General features: G+C 33.7%; 1 long non-coding RNA gene across 1 annotated transcript in view; it reads left to right on the top strand.

Moving 5' to 3' along the window:
* LOC138922331 (uncharacterized) overlaps positions 1–23,718 on the top strand; it is a 103,848-nt gene that overhangs the window by 24,425 nt on the left and 55,705 nt on the right. The window lies entirely within an intron of this gene.

Below are 23,718 nucleotides of genomic sequence, written 5' to 3'. Positions count from 1 at the left end.
ACACTTGTTATCTCTGCAAAAAATGAGTGCTTCTCATAGAATTTTATTAGGCTTGAAGAAAAGCCCTCCTACCAGAGATAAGAATTGACAGGTGACAGAAAATCCTACCTTGTTACAATATATGAATATAAACTAAAGAATAAAATAGGCTTTAGAATTCATACATTTTAGAATCGATATTTTATTTTATTTTTTTCTCTTTCCTTTTTTTTCTTTGCTTTTTCTACCCAAATCCCCCCTAGTAGATAGTTGCATACTTTTAGTTGTGGCGTGTGGGATGCCGCCTCAACATGGCCCAGTGAGGGGTGCCATGTCCGCACCCAGGATGCAAACCAGCAAAAGCCTGGGCCACCAAAGTGGAGTGCATGAATTTAACCACTCGGCCACGGGGCTGGCCCTAGAATCTGATATTTTATATCAGAAGAAGAGAAGCTAACGAAAACAATAATATGTTATTAACTACTCATTATGATTATGTGCCAGCTAATATGTAATCTCATTTCACCCTCAAACAAATACAAAGCACAAAGAGATATGATTATTAGTCCATTTTTGCACATCATAAAATTGAGGCACAAAAAGTTTAAGAATTTGTCCATAAAAACACAACCAGTAAGTGGTGGAGTATGATTTGAACGCCCACTGCCATTATCCAGTCCACACTTTCCATAACCGACTGAAAAATCAACAGTGTGATATATAGAAAAAAAAGAGCAGGAGAGAACAATATCCAGGAAGTTTTAGGACAGAATGCTATCAACAACTTAAGTGTGATATCAACTTATTCAAAAATGAGAGTATGATTCTCTCCATGATAGGAGGAAAAGACTATCCCAGAGATCTGAAGATGGAATTGAGGTAATTTAAGTTTTTTCTCCATGATGATCAAGGAAAAAATAAAAGTCTTCTTGCTGAGAAAGCATAACGTCATAAAAGGAGATGAGGTCAAGGCTGGACTGAAAGGAAACATGAATACCATTGAGAATAATGGACTAGCTCATAAAAAATTGCTCAGGGGTTGAGAAATAAAGAACCTGTTTTTTTAAAAAAAACAAAAAGGACTAGGCAAATGCAGACAATTAGAGTTTGGGATCAGGATGGGAAATCTAAATATTTTACTCTCTTATAAATTCTCTGTGCTTTAATGCTCACTCCTCTGGCTAACTCTTGCTCACGCTTTAGATCTCAGGGTATGTTTCACTCCCTAGGTCAGGTTCCTTTGTAACAGATTTCATTGAATATTTTTCTTTAGTAAGCTTACTACAGCAGTCATTAAATAAGCCTTTGCATAATTAAGTAAACCTTTGTGTAATTATATATTTTTAAAAGTCGTTTCTTTTCCAGTCTGGGCTGTGTGTTCTTTGGGACAGGGCTGTTCACCTATTGTTATATCATGGTTTCTTAGCCCAGTGCACACCACACTGTAAATTTGAAAACGTTATTTGCTGAAGAATAAAAAGATCACATAAGAAAGGTAAAAGATAAAAAATATTTCAGGAACTGATAGGTAATAGCATGTAATATTTATTGAGGGCTTTCAGTGAATCGGGCATCATAAGGTAGGTGCTATTGTTATGCTCATGTTAGGCACATTGGGAAACAGGTGAAGTAGTCATTCATCGCGGGCAGTTTGTCCGCTGGGAACAGCCTCCGAACCACACTGTGCTGCACTGTTTCTGAGACACACAGCTCTAAACGAGACTTAAAGGAGAAGAATGGTCTGATCTTTTAGACTCTATATGTCAGGATCAAGAGCTAAATTTTATTGTATGTCCAGAGCCAGCCACTATATATAGAGGAGTAGCATTATTCAACTTGCATATATGTAATATATTATTCTAGTTAAGATTTTGTGAAGAATATGTTGCAGGAATTAATTAAAAGTTTGCACTATGGGGACCAGCCTGGTGGTGTAGCGATTAAGTTCACGTGTTCTGCTTTGGCAACCCAGGGTTTGGCGTGGACTTAGCACCTCTTGTCAAGCCATGTTGTGACAGGCCTCTCACATATAAAGTGGAGGAAGATGGGCATGGATGTTGGCTCAGGGCCCATCTTCCTCAGCAAAAAGAGGAGGATTGGCAGCAGATGTTAGCTCAGGGTTAATCTTCCTCAAAATAAAAAGTGTGTACTATGTAGTGGTTGTAGCTATGATGAAAAGTGGTTGAATCCAAAAATACTGATAGATAGATCAGGATTGGCAATTTCTTGTATTGAAATGATAAGAGAGAGAAGGAGGAGTAAAAATGTCCGGTTCAGGCAATCAAGTACATCCTGGTGTCTTCCACTGTGATCGTGAAAAAGGCAGGTTTGGTTGTCTAAGGACATATGAGCTTAGGATTGTACATACTGAGTTCCTAGGGCTTGTGGAATATCTGAGTGTAGATGCTATGGCAGTTGGATATATGTCTGAAGCTATGCAGACATTTCTGGATTGGGAATGGCATTTAAGAGTTCTGAGAATATACATGGAAGTTGAGACTTGATGGGAAAGAAGGTTGTGGAAGGTTGGTCTGTGGAATTGTAAGGAAAAGGGAGCGTCCCATACAGAATAACAAAAATCAAATCAAAAGCAGTGAAATAAATCATATAATGTAAATGAAATAAAATAGAAGAGCAAAAGGAGTTTAGTCTGGACGAGAAAAGAGAATAGAGTTGTTCATGGAAAAACTGAACACATGTATGTGCAGGAACACTGTAATAACAATAAAGTGAAAACATCCATCAATCAAGTCAAAGGAAAATAAAATATTTAGAAGGTATTTAAACAGTTAAAGTCAAATTGTTGTAAAAATATGCAAAGAGGAGTGGACATGAATTGTTCAGATTTTATTTTATTTCTTTATTAAAGACACTTTGGGAATGTATTTATCACTTTTTAAATGAAAAATAGAAAAGGTCAAAAAATGCACTCAAAAGATTAATTGGACTTGGAAGCAAGAGCAGGATTTCTGTGAACCATGGCAATGGCATTTTTAGTGCTTTAGTTGGGAGCAGAGGGCAGAATGCAGTGGGTGGAGGAGTGATAGGAAGATGAGGAATGAGACCTCACTAGTGGAGATAACTTTCAGGAAGTTAGATATGAAGTGGGGAAGAATGCAAGAAGCTGAATATAAATTCCCTAAAATTAGTGAAAGATTTGAGCTTCTGTTCATTCACGTAGACTACAAACATGAAGAAAAAAAAAATCATTCGTTTTGGAAACACAGTTTCCAAGGTTACATAAACTTTCTTTCTTTCTTCACTATTCTATTTACTTAATTGCCAGGGAGAACATTTTTCAGGAGGAAGAAACTTCCTTTTGCTCCTTCTACAAAATATACTATTCTGTGTAAAATGAGAATCAATGCATTTTACTCAGAAGAATGGCAAAAAAAAACTAATATTTATCCCTTAATTTCCATATAGCTGATGTTAGCGGGAGATAGAAACTTATCACTCTGCTAACTTAGGTTCTGTGATTGGGGCCCTGCGAATTAACTGTAAAAATTCAAAAGACATATTAACAGGATAAAACATGAAGTTTATTCACATCCATGTGAGCGCACAAAGTGCGGCTCCCTGGATAGCTAGAGTTAAGGGTTTACATATTATCTTGATAGTAAGGGAGTTAAGACTTCAAATAAAACCAGTTGGTGAGAAACTAGTGAGAAACAAGTAGGGGGAAACAATAGAAGGTATGGAAAGTTTTGTATGTGCAATTTCTCATCCGGGTGCCAGTGGTCTGTCTCCTTTCTGGCTGTAAACCTCCTACAGAAGGGATTTATGATGGCTGTATTTTGGGGAGGCTTTGTTTAAGTTAGCAAAAGATGTTTAGATAAGATCATTTCCTGTGGCTGCTGTTTGTTCACAGGTTTTCATCTTAAAACAATCTTCAAACCACATTGGTGGGTCCAAGTGGATCCCATCACTGAGATGCTTAATAGTTTTTATGTCTCAGTTTGTGCCTTTTTAATTTTCATTTTTCTTATGCAATATAATAAATACAGAGATTTAAGACAACTCAAAAACTATTCATTTCTTTGTAAAATTTTTCAAATGGCTTCTCATTTTACTTATGATTAACTTCATTCTCTTTTCTGTTCGCTTAAGCAGAACACAATTTGACTACAACCAACATTTAATGTTCTGGATTCTTACTTCTACCATTTTCAGACTGTATGTTCTAGTTACAAAAAGCAGTGAGTGCTAACATGGCCATCGTGTGTCAATCTGTAATTTTTAAATTATTCTTTGCGTCTGTATTAACCTTCCTCTCAAATCCTTCTCAAGGAACAGCTTTTATAAGACAACCTACAAAAAGAAAAATCTGCCACGTGTTCAATAGTTATTCCATTGAAACATTTTGATAGTTGTGCTTAACTTGAGGCTTTTCTTAGATTTGTATTCACGTTTGTATTTAAGAGACTAGGCTGTGGGATCATTATGTAAGAGTTCAAATCCCGATTCTAATTTAATAGTATAAATCTTGAGAAGTCAGTTAACACTGGTTCTTCAATGTCCTCATCTGTAAAATGATGACTATAATAGTACCTATCTCATAGCATTAATATGAGGATTAAGTGAGATGATTTACATAAACATTTAGGATAGTTCTTGGCAATGGTAGACATTGAATAGACATTAGACGTTGTTGCGATATCATGTAAATTATTAGCTCTTAAAGACTAAATACTTCCTTTTCTTTTCTTTTTATTTATCCTCTAGGCAGTCATATAAAGCTATCAGAAATTATTAAAAGATTAATCATAATGTAATAAGGGATTTATGCACATAAGAAACTTGTCAGATTCTTAATTTTGAAGAAATATTGCAATTAGAAAAATTTTTAAAAATCATGAAAATATATAAAATTATAAACTCAAATTTTTATACATTTAGAAATAATATATTCCAACTCTACAACATGTTTTTAAAAAGTGATCTCAAAGTAATTATAGAAATATATAAATTTCCAATACCTCAAAGTTTTGGAATAAGAACATGCTAAAATTGAGGGCACTGAAAGATATTACAATGTAAATTACATTTACATTCTGCTAACTTACTTAACTCCATTATTCACAACACCACTGTAAATGTGGAATTATACTGATAGAGGAAAGATTTAAGGATACAGTTTTCCTAGTTAAAGAGATAGTTTTCAAAGCAAATTGATGCTTTAAAAATATACTCAAGGTGTTTTTCTAAAACAATTAGAAAATAAATCTTTTTCAAACATCATCAATTAATTTTGAATTATATGCTTTATTCTAAAAGATTGATATGGTAATTACAAACTATTTCTATTTCTTTGTTTTTCCTAATGCTCTTTTATAGTTTTCACACATATTTTAAAATAATAAAATGATATTTTTATGATATGTGTAAGTCAGATGGTATTTTCCAAAACTGTTCAAGTATTTTACTATATTAAAATATGGATAAGGAGTTATTAAAATAGAAATGCAATACATTTAAATAACATTTACTATTTATTCATCATTTTCTAGTAATGTAATATTGAATGAGTTTTAAGTTTACAATTTTAATCTTTTAATTTTGGTGATATCAATAGTATTAAAACATTTTAATATAGAAGCAAAATAGAAAAAATAAAAAAATTTTGGTAAATTATAGGTGAAAAAATCACCCATTAGATCATTAAGAATTAATAATTTGATATTAAAGTAAAATCTACAAATCCACCATGTTCTTCTGAGAGTTTGTTAATATATAGAAGAAGTTTTGATTATCAAAATGAGCAGAAGGATTGTGGAAAGTTTTGAAAAATATCTGAAGAATTTGGCTTTCATTCTTATTTTAAATTATATAAGATTAATAATAATAAAGATAATCTGTGAAACTTCTTATTAATATTTATATTCATGAATTGAGGCAATTTAGACATACTGCAAGTGTTTGGAAGTATATAATACTGTTAATAATTATTTATAAAATTTTTGAAAAAAACTTTATTAACTGGCGAACTAAGAAAAAACATGCTTTTTCAGTTGAGTAGGCTTATTTTCAAGGCTTTAAGTTATTGATGTTGTTGAAGAAGTTCAGAAAAGCATACTTCAAATTAATGAATAAAATAGGAAACAGTCAAGCCAAATAAATAGCAGGAGTCATGTCTTCCATTCTGATGTAGGAAAAATAAAAAATTATGATTACGTTCCTGGGTGCAAAAGGAACTACCAACATGAATTCTTGGAATTTCTGCAGGTAGAATATTTTTACATCACATATGGAAATATTTATTTATGCAGGATACTCTGGGGCCATTTTGGGAAAAAACCAAAATGAATACAATAAGTGGCCATAAGGAAAGTCCAACCATCTGCTAAGAATGGTCTTCACAGGGAGCGTTCCCTTTTCGGAATTTACCACAGACAAGAGCGTTGTCACAGCCTTGCATTTCTAAACCTGATTTTCCAGCCTGCAGAGAGGTTTTCTCTTAGCAGGAAACTCGTGTTTACTGTTTAAATGTTTTTCTACTACATTGATTAGAAAGTGAAATGTAACAGCTGAGGGGAAAGTCACTCAGACCCTCTGATTCTTTACTTTTTCCTTTCACAGAATGTGAGATATATTGAAAATTACTTTTAATTAGAGTGCTGGTTTTTAATCTAAATAGAGAAGAATAGTTGCCAAGATGATTAAACATCCACATTACCTTATTCTATCCTATTAGTTATCTTCTTAGAAGGAACACTAGGTATACCATCAGAGTTTCCCTCTGATCTAGGCAAAAAATTATCACATAAATTACAGTTATATTAAAAAACATATGTTGCCTGCTTGATTTAAGAAATAACACAGTATTTGAGTTAACAACCTAGTTTCAAGTCCTGCTTGCATTTTTTATTAGCTCTTCTAATTTGGCAGTTCTTTTAAATTGTCAGAGTGGTGATTTCATCATGTGTGGAATAAGGAGAAGAATACTCAATCTGAAGATCTCAAAAGATCATTCTGAGGATCAGGTGTAACAACGTATGGGAAACACTATAAACCTAGAAAAGGATAAGCAAATATGACATTATATTTTTTTCCCCCAAAAGAGAAAGCAATTACTACTTTTACTAGTTATCCAGCACAGCTGTAACAAAGTATTACAAACTGGGTGGCTTTAACAACAGAAATTTATTGTCTCACAGTCCCAGAGGCTCAAAGTCCGAGACCAAAGTGTTGGCAGGGTTGGTTCCTTCTGTAGCTGTGAGGGAGAATCTGTTCCATGCCTCTCTCCTAGTTTCTGGTGGTTTGTTGGCAATCTTTGACATTCTTTGGCTTATTAGGCATATCATATAACATTCTTCCTGTATGCATATCTGTGTCCAAATTTCCCCTTTTCAGAAGGACATCAGTCAGATTGGATTAGCTACTCATCCTACTCCGGTATGACTTCATCTTAACTTAAATAATTATATCTGTAACAACCCTATTTCCAGATAAGCTCTCATTCTAAGGTACTGAAGTTTAGGACTTCAACATATGAATTGTGAAAGGACACACTTCAGCTCAGAATATTATATCAAAAATGGACTGAGAGTTCAGTCTTAATCCTTTAGTCAGTAACACACTTGACTCTCATCACCTGAGCATCACACAGAGATTATCCATCCTCTAGAAAACATTAATACTAAGAGAAAAAGGATGAAAGAGCTCTGCTAACTTCTTAATTTGCTAAACTTTCTGCTTATTTAGGCCATTAGACATCTTCAACTATTTCCATTAAAAAACACTTTTACTTAAAAGGTTATTCTCTTTAAATCTATTTCTGCAACAAATTTTAGAGTGACATCATCTATGAAAGATGTTTATCATGCCTTGCAAAATGAAATTAAAGAAAAAATATATTGTAAGGAAATGAGGAAAAATTAAAGTTTTCAACATTTTATAAAACTTCAGAGAGAATCAAGAAGCATTTTTTTAATTGGAGGTATTTACAGCTATATCATCAATATGTCCATTCAATAAAACAATTCCTATGGCTCTATTTCTATTTAATGTTACAAAAAGCCAAAAATAAATATTTGGAAAATGTTGCTTTAAACTAAACTTCAGCCAAGATGTTGTGGAATAAACTGGGTTTTTTTCCCTTTAAGACATACGTTAATTCATAGGAGATCCTAACATCAAATGGATAATTCTTTTGAGATTCATTAAACTCTCCCTATATATCTATCAAGTTCTATTTAGATTAGGGAGCAGGACTTGTCTTCTACTTGTTTCCTTTACAGTCTTTGTTATACAACACGTGTTCTTGTACAATTGAGCACATTCTGATATAAAGGCAGTAATGGAGCAAGTGGGTATTATGTAGCACAACTCCTCAAGGTAAACAGGGGTGGGTAATTTAATTTCCAAGGTGACAAATTATCTTATCATGAGTGAGCAGGCAATTTCTTCCTGAAATAAACTAAGTAGCCCAGGACAGCTTTAACTAGATGAAATCATTATCTTTTTAAAGACAGAAGTGTTGAATAAAGTTAATTTTCTCTGCTTTATTGTCTTGGTAGAAAATGGCATAAGAAAATAGTGCTGCCTTAAGGTAACTTTCAGCTGTTTAAACTCTTCAGTAAGAGAATAAAATAGTATTAGTTTAGAAAAAAACACATATGCACACACATATTTCTAATGAATTAGACTGCAATAATAGACTATTAAAAAGACAAACGCCTTTACTCCTTACCTTTCTAAAGGACAAGCACACAAAAAATATTTATTTATACCTCAGATTTTTATAACAACTTAAAAAAATTATTTAACAAACTGTAGCTTTAATCATTGTCTGACCATGGCCTACAGCATTATGTGTTACAATGTACTAGGCATTTTGAAAACATTTATTTTCATTGAATTCACAATGTTACTAACAAAGCTCTTCCTGGTAATGACCTCTCAGAACGTCCTTAGCATTTTTCTCTTCTAACTTAGGCTAAAAATTATGCTCAATTCTTAGTACCTCAATAACGGTGAATCATCTCTAGAATAGTTTGAGTGCTATGTTCCTTAGAGTTTCTTAACTTCTTTCATGCAAGTTGAACGACCCAAATTTGTCTCAAGTTTCATGATTATGAAGTATAAGAATTTGTAGATTCTAAGTTTTATTAAAATCTAATACAAATTGGTAAGGAAGGATTCGGAGAGGCAACTGCCATGGGCTGAGTACCTCTTCATGTTTTTTGCTGACATAGCAAGACTACTTTTACCCAGAACATTTCTCATGGTTGTGTTTACAGTGAATAACACATCTTGAGAGATGAGCACCTCTCAACTCCAACCCAGAAAAAGAGGAGGTTTGCTTCCACTTATATAAAAGCAGCTCACGCTTCTCATTTAACACTGGCTATTGCATCTGCAAGCGTCTTTAAAGGGCCCTTTGCATCACTTCTGTGGAACTTGCGGGACAGGTGGAAGTGGTACAAACCACTATGAAGCTCCAGCTACTGCTCTTGCTGTGACTTATAAAGTCTTTTGTCTCTAACCCACGAGTATCATGCCCTTGCCTCCCAATGTCCATGAGCAGGAACAAACTAGCTTATTCCCTCTCGGGATAGAATCTCAGACCTTGCACAGTTCTTGTCAGGTGGATATCAGGATATCTACTTTCTCTGTTTCTGCAGTTGAGTTGGTAGATAGATAAATAATTTATGTCTTTGTAATTCTTCAGCAATATTGTTTTCTCACTATTGCCCAAATTATTTTGAAGAGGTGTAGAGATATGAAACAATACTAGCCTCTTACAATTCTACATAATAAGTCTTTAGTGTTCCTAGTACTAAAACTATATTTACCACTTACAACTGAAGACAAATAGCTTTATGTGTCCTTAGAGGGGGAGGGAGAGAGAAGAAAGAGACAGAGAGAGAGGTAGATAGACAGACAGATAGGCACAGATAGAGAGAGGCAGAGATGGGGCAGAGAAAGAGAAGAGAGAGATTAATTTTAAATCCTCAGTCAAAGGAATTTGGAATGTTTAGAATGGTCATCATAATGGAAAATATTGAATTTAATAAACAGTTTGGACAAGTTACAAGTATGGAAATAAGTAAATGGAACACAATAAAACTAGGTATGATGGCTTAAAAATTCAAAAAACAAAATGACATTTTATTCATTTATAAATTAATGTAAACATCTTCACAATTTGTAGCCATTGCACATTAGAACTGCAATATTAAATTTAAAAACCTGGCACAAATCTGAAAACTACTATAAATATGCTTTGTATTCAGACACTATGGCCTCTTCATTAGAATGAATCATTCCTTTCAAATCTTGGCCTTTACTCAACTTCACAGAGATTCCTCCAGGTGTGAGTTCAATTCTCCTGGGATGTTTTTACTTTCAGCACTCATTTCACCTAAACCTACTACATATTGTATATGCAGAAAAGGCATATGTATGAAATATATTTGTCTAAGAATCTGTTGAGCTGAAATTTCTCAGGGAGAAAAAACAAACATCTAATGGCACTTCTCAGCATTTGATGTTTATGTATGTGCAGATTGTATGTATGCACAGCTGTGCATAGCTACACACAATTTTGTTGTACATCACAGCAGATAGTTGGTTACATTTTAAATGGATTTGATATGTAAACACTGATACTGCTGAACAGATAGGAATTTACCTCATAAATACTATAATTACTCTTTTTAATCACCATATGATATTACCTAACATCATTAGCAAACTTCATATCTACTAGTGTCTAACTTTTCATTCTAACTATCCAAATGTCATTTGAAGATTAATGACTATAATATGGAAGAAAAAAATTGTATTGGAGTTATACCATAAGAAACTTTTTTTCCAACAGTGAGTCAAATGCCATTTTAACATGGAACATCCCTTCAGAACAATTTTGAATAAGCAATTGAAAATAATTATTGACAGGGAGTCGGCCCCATGGCTGAGTGATTAAGTTCACGCACTCCGCTTTGGTGGCCCAGGGTTTTGCCGATTCAGATCCTGGGCACGGACCTAGCACAGCCCATCAAGCCATGCTGAGGTGGCACCCCACATAGCAGAACTAGAGGGACCTATAACTAGAATATACAACTATGTACTGGGGGGCTTTGGGAAGAAGAGAAGAAAAAAATATTGGAAGCAGATGTTAACTCAGGGCCAAAAAGAAAAAGAAATAGCTTTTAAAAAAAAAGAAAAAGAAAATAATTATAGAAAAAATGATGTAATAGCTCCACTGATCACACTACTTTACATTTTTTGAGGTATTTAACACTCTTATTTATGCTTGAAATTCAGAGATATTTCGATGATAGCAAAGAAGAAAGGATTGAGCATCTGTAAAGTGAATATGGGATAATTTCTAAAACTATTGCCAACTCCAATGCTTGTTGATCTATGTAGTAGACATTGTAAATATATTTGAGATATTAGCAATATAAAAATGAGCTAGACATGCATTTGTAGAGTGCTATGATTAGTCTGAACATCCTTTATGAAAGAGCATATGGCCAAATAAGAGAGATTGTATTTCGAATGAGCCTTGAAGAATGGCAGGATGGAAGGCATTCCAGGTAGATGAAAATAAAGAGCTGGCTTCTAGAGTACTGCCTTTAGATGACAAGGTAGAATGGAGGTGCAGGTTTGTTATTCTTGAGGGCAGTGGTGGTGGTGATAATAATAATTGATGCTTCGTTTTAAATTATAGGAGGTTTGAAGTTTTCATAGGCCAATGGAGCAGATGGAAAAGGAACGTGGGTAAAAACACAAGCTAGAAAAGTTAGCCTTGGAAAGACTCTTTAGTTGAGCAAGAAAGGAAATCTATAACCATCAAGGAAAAGTAAGGTATTTAAACTAGGAATGTTTGCATGGAAGAAAGTTGAAGGAATTTAGATGTTTAGCACCATAAATTGCATGCATTCCCATATGCCTTTCTATGATGAGTAGGAATTATTGTCTTTTTTGAGATTATTCTGTTAACTCTAAAATGAAATGTTTCTTGAATTCTTAATAATTTTTATGCCTACCATAATGAAACGTATACATAGTTTATGAGAGAAGAAAGTTATTACAAATAATTCATAAAGACTTAAAAGTATTTTTAGTATTGATATTGCTTTGTTTATTAAAGTGATTTTTGAATTTTTTTCATGATTGAATACATAATATGATGTAAAAATCAAAACTAAGAACTTTCAAAGTGTTATTTAATAAGATGATTGGGTTACTGCAACAGATATTTCATTAGTGTTACTGATAAGATTAAGGTTTAATTGTTGAACACTTATATCCTTCTCTTTTTCATAGTGCTGTATATTTCTTTATTGTTGTTATTATGCTGGATTTTCAGTTTATTTTTTCCTCTATTTGGGAAAGTAAACAATTTTGTATGAAGCAATTTCTTCCATAGGGTTTCAACACAAGACTCTTTAATCTACAATTTTCTGCATTAGGTTCAGGTTTTAGTGTTGATAGAGGAGAAAAATCTGTTACCAAGGGATCATGAGAAGATATGGAACACGGCAAAATTACATTTCTACCTACTATTTTGGGCCAAATCAAGTTCAACAATATTCTAGCTTAGGGCTGTATTAGTTTTTCCATTCAGAACTCTATTACTTGCCTCGAAGAGTATTGACTTTGAAGGGCAGAGAGCTGCATAAAGAGTTCTTTCTTTTAGCATTTTGCTTATTTCTCAACCTTATGTACATTTGTGATAGCGATATATATATATGCATAAGACAAATTGTTTTTTGATAATGTTTTGCATAAAAATGCACAGTAAGTATTTTACAAAGAAAATACTAGACTACGCTTTCCCTTTTTTGAGTTGCTAAGCAGGAATCTATGGCATTGATTGATGCATCATTTTGAAATCTGCAATGGTTTTTATGGTTTTAGTTATGAATATGTATGAAAAATCGGTTTTAGTAACTGTGCTATTAGAGATGGTCTAGGACTATAATTCAATGGCAATTTCCTTAAAAGACAAAGGAACTTGAATTACAATAGAATAAGTGTTGATAGCTGAATGTCTTGTTGAAAAATAGCTTCTTGTATTCAGGCACATTTTCAGATGGTGACAAGAGGTAATGACTAAAGGCGAGCATACTTAGAGATATGTCAACTCCTAGTTGAATTACCGAAGAAGAAATTCTTAAATATTCTGTCCACCTTATGTCACATTATTTATAGAAATTTTAAAAATCATCAACTCAACACTATTATATTTTTGCTAAAGAAACATAGAGTTATATTTCTCATATATATATATATATATACACGTACATATGCATCCTGATTGGACAACAAAATATGTATTTTTATTTTCAAAAGTTAGCCTTAAAATTTGATGTTCCTTGAATTCTTAATCCTTTCTTTTTCCTGATCAACATAACAACAACAATTATGTATAATCGGTTGTCAAATCAAGCTTTTCTTAACACTTACATGCCTTGTTTTCAGGATTAATTAGGGCAAATAAAGTTCAAGTAGCGAATACACATGTAGACATCCTTAGCTCAGCTTTCCAAATGTGGTTATTTCCGTGGTTAAAATGAAAACAGAACAAAATCACTTTTGTTTTTTTTTTTCTTTCATGATATATTTTCTATTCTGTAGTTGTTTGGTTAATTTTATTTTTCCTTTGGACTAATTAAAAGTTATTTGACACGGACACAAACAGATAAATACACAAGCTTCCAGATCCAAATTTCTGATATAATGTTTAGTCAAAACCCCTGTCATGTCCTATAACCATTTCTTAACTAATACACTATAGGAAAAAAGAATATCAGTTATGTTCATAGAATAATTGCTCTTTTCATAGTTTTCTGTTTTATACACAATAATCTTATATACTGGATTTAATTTATATAAATTGCCATATATGATAACATATCAAAGTAGAATACCTTCCTGCTCACATGCTCAAATCCTGACAAAATGGGGAAGAAAAGGGGGCCTCGTTACAATTGTGGAAGTTTCAGCCTTCTACTAAGGCATAAGTTAAACAAAAAATCAGGAAATAAAGAAAAAATATATTCATATATCTGGGTGGTTATGGTGAAGAACATTGTTACACAGCCACTGAGGAGACTAGCTGCATTTTTACCATGGCTAGGCCAGCTATACAGCATCTATTATTTAGGAAACAACATAAAATGTTAGAGCTACATAATGGAAAACTGTAAATGAGTCAACCTTCTTGACACTCAGACTCTCAGGCACCAGGTTAATGTCACAGAGGCAAACTGGTCAGCATCCAGGGCAAGGAGCCAGCTGTAGTATCTGCACTACACTCTGAAAGAATGTAGCTCAGACAGAAAATGGAGCAGTTTCAGGAGGCTGTGAGAATGTAATTTATGGTAGAATTACAGTGTGGCAGTTGGGGCCGATTCTGACTAACCAAGTCTATGAGTCTTCACTTCACCACCCACAGCAACTGACAGCAACTAAAATTACGGACTGTCTCATTTTCAATTTCACTGTAAAAGCAATTCTAATTAGTTACTCAATATTGTTCTTATGTTTCTTATGTACATATATAACTTAGATCCTATTCTTGCCTCCTATACCCATATAATGTTTCTTTTATTTAAGTATAATATTAATAGATGTTCTCATTTACTTACATCTGAAAAAAGTTTAAATGGTTAATTTATGATCACATTTGCCATCAATTCAATAAAAATTATAATTGTATTTTTAATATCTATTACTAAGTACTTAATTTAAATAAAGTTGTTGTTTATTTCTTCTTCATAATTAGATATCTAGCCTTATTATGAAGATAGACACTATGCTTTAACTTTTGTTTAATAATGTTAGGTATAAAAATGGCAGCTTTCTACCATAAAATTTATTTATTTTTTCCTCCCCAAAGACCAAGTACATGGTTGTAAATCCTAGTTGTGAGCCATTCTAGTTCTTCTATGTGAGCTGCCACCACAACATGACAACTGACAGACGGATGGTATGGTTCCATGAAATGGGAAATAAACCCGGGCAGCGGAAGCAGTGAAAGTGCCGAACTTTAACCACTAGGCCATCAGGGTAGCTCATAAAAATTTAATTTAAATATGTAAAACTAAAAAGAATTTTTTTACAAATTCAAGAGTAAACAAAATAATCCAGATTATACGATGACTCTCTAGAGATTGTATGCTGACTTTTCATTAAGTAGTTGAATAAAATTTAACTTGTGTAGATCAGAAAAAAAACTGTAAATATGTGTAGATATGTATTCTCTCTTTGCGTGTTTTGTTCTTTCAAATTCTATTTTCACATTATTGTACAGAGGTGAGATACCCAATAGGGTAGTCACTAGTCACATGTGATGGTTGAGTACTTGAAATGTGGCTGGGGGACTGAGGGAATGAATTTTTTATTTTAATTAATTAAATTTAGATTTAAAAGCTAAAGTGTTGTATAATTCTTTTTCTATTAAACAACTTTATTGTTTGGTGGGATTAAATTTCCTCTGAACTGTTGAAAATTTCACATTTTATTTGAGATGTATTGTAGGTATAAAATACATACCTGATTTTGAAGATTTATAAAAAAAGAATAATATATCTTATTAACAATTTGTTTTATAGATTATAAGTAGAATTAAAAACACTTTGGATATTTTCAGGTAAATAAAATATATTATTAATATTGATGTAACCTGTTCTTTCTGCTGTTTTTAATATGACTACCAGAAAATTTTAAATTACATATGTGGCTCATATTATATTTCCACTGGGAAATGCTAGTAGAAAAGATGTTTATTATAAAAATGAATATTGAAATTGACCATATTAAGGAACAGCTTTATTCAAAGATTCTGGGAACAAGAAATTCCAGTCTATTAAAGGGAAAGTAACAATCATTGGCTGGCCAGTCACAATCATGTTGACTAGAAAGGACCTTGGCTACATTAAAAACGACAAAAAAAATAAGAATGCTGTCACTGAATATATTCTGTAAGTAGTTATAAAATGATTTAAAGAAAAATTACTGAACAACTCTTAGAAAATTTTAGTTTTTCTTCAATTAGGAGCATTAGAAGTCTGTGCCTCTTCAATTATTTGATTGATCTCAATAGGCAGTATTACCTTCAGTTATTGACATTCAGTTACATACATCGCTGGCACAAATTAGACTTAGGCTTCTTCAGGCTAGATTTATGTTCAAAGCTTGGCCAGGATCAAGTGTGCTGCCCTTGTTATGCCCTTCATTTTTGCTACTTCTATATCTACCCTAAAGATTCCTTAATTAAAGAGGAGAATTTATACGTATTAATACTAATCTTCCTGCTGTACCATTGCTCCTACAAATGTATTCAAAATTAATTGGAACTTAATTTCTGAGTATTGATATAATTGTGCTTGTTTTTTTATTTCTGGTGATTTCTGTGATTAATACAGATGGTTAAAAATGTATTTCAAAGTAATAATATCATGCATTTGAATACATGTTATATTTATGGAAATTATCTTGAAGACAATTTGTTCTTAACACAGAATAATCTGTACTTGCTTCCTTCTAATATATAGATTTTCTTATATGTGTATATGAGTAGATTACAATAATTTTATTGATGTTACTCAAATCACCAGTATTTGCATAAAAATTATTATGATATCAAATTACATGATGTCATCATAGCAGGTAGGAACCTTTTGAGTTCTTGATATTTTTCACTTTAAATAGATTGAAGTCAGGAAATGCTGCACTCTTTTATCTTTTTCTTAATATCACTGCACAGAGCAAGCAGAGAAAACTACTGCAATTTTTTTTTGCCCTCTAAAGTATTCAAGTTACAATTTTAATGAAGAAAAATCCTTTTTAAAATTCTTCTTAATATAGTTTTCTTATTGGCATACTATTGCTTTAATAAAACAGACGTAAGTGACACATTTGGTGGCCTACAAATCCCACATATATTTTTGAAGCAAAAAGAAAAACATTCTTCTTTTTCATTCTTAAATGAGTTACAGTTTAACAAATACTTGTTTTAAAAGGCACCAGTTGCTTTCCTGATGAAAGTCAAGTTGCTAACAGAGTTCCAATCAGAAAAACCCGCTTGAAAGCAGAATCCATGAAACCAGCTCGCCCTATTGTATATGATTCAATACACATTTTATTTTATTTTGCACATTAACTTTTAAATATTGCTCTCAATCAACTCACTTCTTTACCTAACTCTTGGCCATCTGTTTTCTTTTATTCTCTGAGCATTTCTCACAAAACAGCCTCTTCATGCAGTCTCTACTTTCATGTGTAGAGGATTTGCTGTTTACCCTTCTACACAAAGGGTGGGGAGAATTGAATCTTTATTAAATAACTTTATGGAGAATATTACTCCTTGGATAAAGGCTCAATAAAGGAGAAAAAAACCTTAATTTCTGGAGTACTGTTACTAAAACATAAATAAGTTACTTAAAACCAACTTCTATACTGACCAATAAAAATATCAAATGAGATAAATTCTAGCATAATTAGAATGCTTTTGAAAGGAACGATTAAGATTCTTTTAAAGATATTTTATATCACAGATACAGTCACATGTCATTTAATGACAGGGATTTGATCTAAGAAATGTGCGTTAGGTGATTTTGACTTTGTGCAAACATCATAGAGTGTACTTACATGAACTTAGACGATATAGCCTACTACACACTGAGGCTATATGGTACAAATTTTATGAGACCACTGTCATATATGAGGTCCATCCTTGACCAAAATGTTGTTATGTGGCACATGACTGTACATACAGATATCTATATCTCTTTATATATAACACTTTCATGTTGTGAAATTATTATTATAGAACAATAGGTTGTTTCTAATGTAATATGAGACAGTTGATTTTTGAATATAGTAGCATGTCCGTATAAAAAGAATGGATCCTGGATTATCTTTCCTCTTTTAAAAAAGTTTGATTTTTAATATATACTGTAAATTTTATATCTCATATGATTTTCCAACTCTAACAATGCTCTAATCTGTACGGTTATCTCCTTAATAAAAATATTTTGGACTCTATTCCCCCATGTTCTTAATTTCCTTTCAGTAAGTGAAGTATCCAGAGAGTCATTAAACTTTTGTATGTAAATGAATTTTCAGAGCATGTAGTTCAAAATTCTCAGTCAAGTACATAAAAAAAATTTATTAAGAATACCTAGTTATACAATTTTAGGTGACTTGGACCAAGTTTAACCATCAGGTATTCACAGAGTAAAACTAGAATTTAAATTAAGTCTCTTAACTACTGGTTCTTTCCATTCCATGATGTTCTATCCAATTTCAGGAAACAAAGGACAATATAGAATTTACTTATTTAATCATCATTTGGTTAAAACTATTAGAACTCATCCTCCCTGTTGCCATGACACTTTTGAAATGTCAATCTTGTAAAAGATTCATGATGTTTGGGTAGCAAAATCTTACAATTATTTCACATGTGACCATCTTTCTAGACAGGTAAGGGTAAATCCCTAGTAAAACATGATTCTTTTTGTTTTACATAAATTTTTAACAAAATTTTATAGGCTTAATTTCCTCTGACCCTGTTAGTCAAACATAATCAGTTGTTCCTGAGCCATCTCCTAATGACTCAGGAAAACTGGCAAGTCTTCAGGAATTTTGTGAACCAATAGTTTGAAATCAACTATGGTGGTGGTATTTTCACCACAAAAATTGGTAAATGATACAAATCATGGCTCTTTCTTTTTTCCATAGTGTGTTTGCTGTTAAAAATTTGATAGCATGTTGCTACTAAATATCCCTTCCACCGAGCATACGTGAAGGAAGTGTGAGTAGATGAAGTGTTATCAGAAGAGGCTGTATAAATTAGCATATTGCTACAATCTTTATATTTTATCCTTCAAGGTCTCCAATCTTCTCACTGCCGGTGCCTAATTCTTCAACATTTTAAATAATTCATATTTAGAATCACTGGGGTGCCATGAAAAACACCCACCATTTAAAATTTTCTACATGTTAACATGCCATTTATAAGAACAAAATGCATGTTTAACTTTTCATTCAGCAGAGTTCTAGGAAGGCTATAAATAGCCCATGCTTTTAAAAGAGGTTTCAACCTCAGTTTTCTAGAAAGAATAAGAAAATGTGTACTGGCTATTTAAAGCTTACCCTGTCTTAACAGACGGAAGAAAAAGCTTGCTGAATCCTTAAAAATCTTCATAATTAATATCAGACTCTCTATGATTATCAATATCATGTATCAACTCAAATTCTTCTTAAGGCATGATAAAGTAACTGGAAAAATAACACCAATATTTAATTGGTGTCTTTTAAGTGACAGGCACACTTCCAGGCATGGAGGATATATCAGTGACCCAGACAGATCTTTGCTCTCCTGAAGCGTTCATTCTTGTGGTAGAAGAGAAACAATAAACATGAAAAAAGACTAACTAATAGGATACTTTCAGATAGTGATAAATTATGTAAAGAAAACAAGACTGAGAACAGAGAATGAGCACACTGAGCACAGTTTGTCTTCCACAGAAATCTCATTTATTCTTATGATTTAACTCACAGATTCATCATGACTTCTTTATTATTGCCATGTTGATATTTTACACAAAACTCAGCAAAACAAAAACAAAACTCACTTCAGGTAGACCGTAAGTATAAATATGTTTGATGTTAAAATTAATTGTAGTTTTGTACTTAATACTTTACACCAGTAAATTTGACTTTGTTTGTATTCAGTTACTGCTATGAGCTGGGTACTGGTATGAGAATCACAGCTGCATTTAAAAACACATACACACATAAAATGTTGTTCTTGCTCTTCAAGGGTCTTCTGCTCTAGCACTCGTGTGAAAGAATAAGAGACAATTCCAGCTTAAATTAATTATTTCTATGGAAGATTTAAGCATCTGGCTGTTGATGATATTGAGTAACATAAATATTTCTGGATAAGTGAAGGAGATGTTCAGCACAGCTTTCCAAAGGAGAATGCATTCATGTTAAGTTTTAAAGAATGAATAGTAGATAGCAAACTCAAGAGGGTGAAGAGGAGAGAACTACCAGGTTAAGGAAAACCACAAGGAGATTTGAATGACCAATACGTTTGAATAAACATGTTAAATTTGTTGGTGAATGCAAAGCATAGACAGAAAACAGTGGTTAAATATGAGACTGGAGATTAACTGTGGGTTAAATCATGAAGTGCTGTTAAGGTCATAATAATTCTGTGCCAGATTCATGGAGAGAAATGTCAAAGATTGGTATTGAGAATTGTGTTTAAGGTCAAGGCTTTTTATCATAGCAGTCAATTAGGAGAGTATTTCGCTGCTTGAGATGGAAAATAAGGATTTGTAGTAAATCTTAGGGGGTAGGGTATAATTCTTGAGATATTTATGTGGTGGAATTGATAGGATCTGTGGATTTTTTGTACCAAAGTGAGGTGGAAGGGTAACAGATTATTCTAGGTCATTCTAGATTATTCTAGCTTATCTAGAATGATAAAACTATGACTGGTAGTTCCATTCTCAAAAAATGGTGAATTCAGGATGAGGAATCTGCAGTTCTCTGTCTGGTTTTCAAAGACATTTATAATTTGGCATGTATCAATCTTGCACATTTTATCTCCCATTGCCTCCAAACATATTCATTTCCCTGTTCTCCTCAGCAACTTTAACAGCCCTTGCTGGGCTATCTTATTAATCACTCAAAGCATGTTATTGGGCTCCTTCTATGTTTCAGGCACAGTTCTAGATACTGGCAATTTAGCAAAGAAGAAAACAGACAAATTCTTTCAAAGAGCATACATTCTCTTTGGGTGAGAGACAATAAACTATATGAATAAGTAAAATACAGTATGATTGCTAGATACAAGTGCTGAGAAAAGAAAATCAGGGAAGGGGCTTGGAAACTGTTGGTGTATGGGGGAGTAATTTTAGATAAGTTGGCTATAGATTCAGTGAAAGGATAATATTAAAAAAAAAAAAACAGAAGAGAAAGACAAAGAGGTGATGTTGAAAGCCATGATATGCACAGGGAAGAACAAGACACGAAATGTGAAATATATGACAATTTACCCTCCTTAAATCTAACACATCAGCCTGCCATAGTTTCGAGGATTCCAGTAGAAGACACAAGAATCTCGGGTCAGAGACAAAGGACAGTTTATTACTCACAGCAATTGCAGTCATCACAGGTTCAACATATTTATGCACCAGTTCTTAGAGGACTGATTCCCACTAAAAGAGAAAAAGTCCAGGTGGCACCTGCACATGCAGAAGGACACATTATAAATAAGGAACTCTGAGCTTAGGAAATTCAAATCTTTTATGATTGGCTTCAAGCAAAGCTATCCTTTTTCCCAGAGGTAAACATTATTTTTATTATAATGGACAGTAAAGCAAATTTGCCCTTTGCTGTGAAGGGAGACACTATCTCTATCTTCCAAGGTTAATTGTCATACAAAAAATCTTGGAAAAGATAATTTGGAACAAAAGTATAGTTAGCACCTTGCTCATGAAATGTGTAGAAATATGAGAGACACATGGAGTATTGTTTCTCAACTACAACCACCCCTTGTTTATACCTCATCTTGGTGTCTCACACTTTTGATGAGCACATTATTCTGTCTGCCACTCTGTGAAGGAAGCTGAGATGAAATCCATCCAATTTGTCTCATTTAATTGAGGCTACTATGAACAGGACTTCAAGCAGCAAGATGTGACCAACCTGCAGTATTATCTTCAGTCATGCCCCAAAATGACCTGACCCAATCAGTTCTAAAAATCCCACAAATCATCAGAGTTGATCTTAGAAAGCCAGGTAATTTTCTCCTTAATTTCTGTATTAACCTTTTTACTTGGCCTGAGGCATTAACCCAGGTACAGGAGGATGTATTAGCAAGTACACAGACTCTACCTTGGTTCTGCCAGGAGTGAGCAGAAGCAAAACTCTGTACTATTTGACCTCCCTCACCATGAGCAACTAGATCAACTTGGTAAGCATCACAAATCTACCATGCAGTCATAGCCCCTCTTCCAGGAACACAGAATTCTTTCCTTTTGTGCACACTTTATGATAATGAATGCATTGCCATGAAGATCAAAAAAACAAGGGTGGCAATCTGGGCAGCACAATGTTGGTTATCAGCTTGATTCCAGTCCATCTCCTCAGAGAATGGGTCTCTAACACAGACACTACATGAGTTACTCCGATGGTTTGGTGTCTGATCTGGTTCCACAGATTGTGGCCCCCAAAAATGAATGCATTTAATCTGCCATTCTGTTATATTCCAATTGGCATACCAAACAGTCAGGCTATAGGCAATAGCTTGTGTCAGTAGAAATGTAGCAAGTTTTAGCAAAGAAAGAATCTATCACAGCTATCAGAATTGCTTTGACTTCTGCTCACTGAGCAGAGTGACTATATGCCTTGTCAGTTCTGCACAGCTGGTGCTGAGGTTGAACATCAGCAGGAATACAGTGGACACATCCGATTTCAGCCTAACTCACCTATCAGTGAACCATGTCCCAGACATTTAAGAGAACTCTGTGAATCAAGGTTCCAGTGGAGATAGGAGATTTGTTTTAGGTGGTGGAGTAGGGAATAAAGCTCCTCTTAATAGCATAGCTTCTACTTTTTATGTAATGTCAAGATGCTGATAGATACTGAGTTCTTGGAATATATCACTAAGTCAGAGTGGGAGAAAAATGTCTTCAAGGTTCTTACTCCCTCCTCACCCCAAAGAGGCCTCCATAGATGTGCCTGAAGAAGACCTCTGCCCAAGGCCTCAGAAAAGCTGATCTTGGAATGTAGGTGCCAAGGTTAGGAATGTAAATATGCAAAGAGTATGACAAGCCAGCAGGGCCTGAGTCCTTGATGCAACTCTCTTCAGAGCCATAATACCTTTGCTATGGACAAAGTCTGGTATGGGGAAGGTAGCTTTTCCCCATGAGGCTTGTCTTAGCAATTGCCTAGGGTCACATCTGAAAAAATCACACAAAGATTTTTTAACTAGGAACCGAACTCCTCAAGAGTTCCAAAGCTTTCTTGATTTAAAAGGTTAGGTTTAACAAAAGCATATTAACATGCTAATAGTTGCTTTGTAAAATGGAGTGGAGCTGGTAACCATAGAGAAGCAACAAGCTGAAAACCTTAAAGGGTACCGTTGGAGAATGGCTGCTTCCTTTTAACAGAGGCTCCAATCAGCAAAATCATTAGTCATAGAGACTTGTCACTCAAAAGCGTTTTAGGGTTGTGAGGTCCCAAAGGTATCAGCACTTTTTTATATGTGGCTCTTTCTCAATGGGCTGATGCATATGATGCTTATGAACATTCATAAAGCAGTGATGTAAAATATGAACACAAACATATTTTCGGCTGTGGAAGTCTCAACAATATTATAGTGAATAAACCCAAGAGCTACACACACAAGGCTGATACCAAACTCCTTAATCCAAAGTTCCTGTGCCCGATGCACAGTACACTAACCACTGAGACACTGGTGCTTGGAGTTGGAGAAAGGTTTGTTCAAGTTGACCAAAATGAGAAGGCAGGATCAGAGACTCTCTCAAATCTGCCTTAACAAGAGAAGAAAGCAAGGAGTTTTATACAACTGAGGGGCTTGGCAGGAGGTGATTCAGAAAAACAAAGGAGTGATCTATGTTTCTTTCAGTCCAGATAAGCCCTGGGCAATCTGACTTCTGGGAATCAATGGCAGCTGAGGGCCACTTGTCTGGTGATCATAAATTCCTTGAAGGCATTCTTTTTCTTTTGTAAAATAAG

This window comes from Equus caballus, chromosome 2 (genome assembly GCF_041296265.1).
Source record: "Equus caballus isolate H_3958 breed thoroughbred chromosome 2, TB-T2T, whole genome shotgun sequence".
Classification (NCBI taxonomy): domain Eukaryota; kingdom Metazoa; phylum Chordata; class Mammalia; order Perissodactyla; family Equidae; genus Equus; species Equus caballus.
The sequence above is the reverse complement of the archived record's forward strand: the minus strand, read 5'-3'. Positions and strand labels throughout refer to the sequence as shown.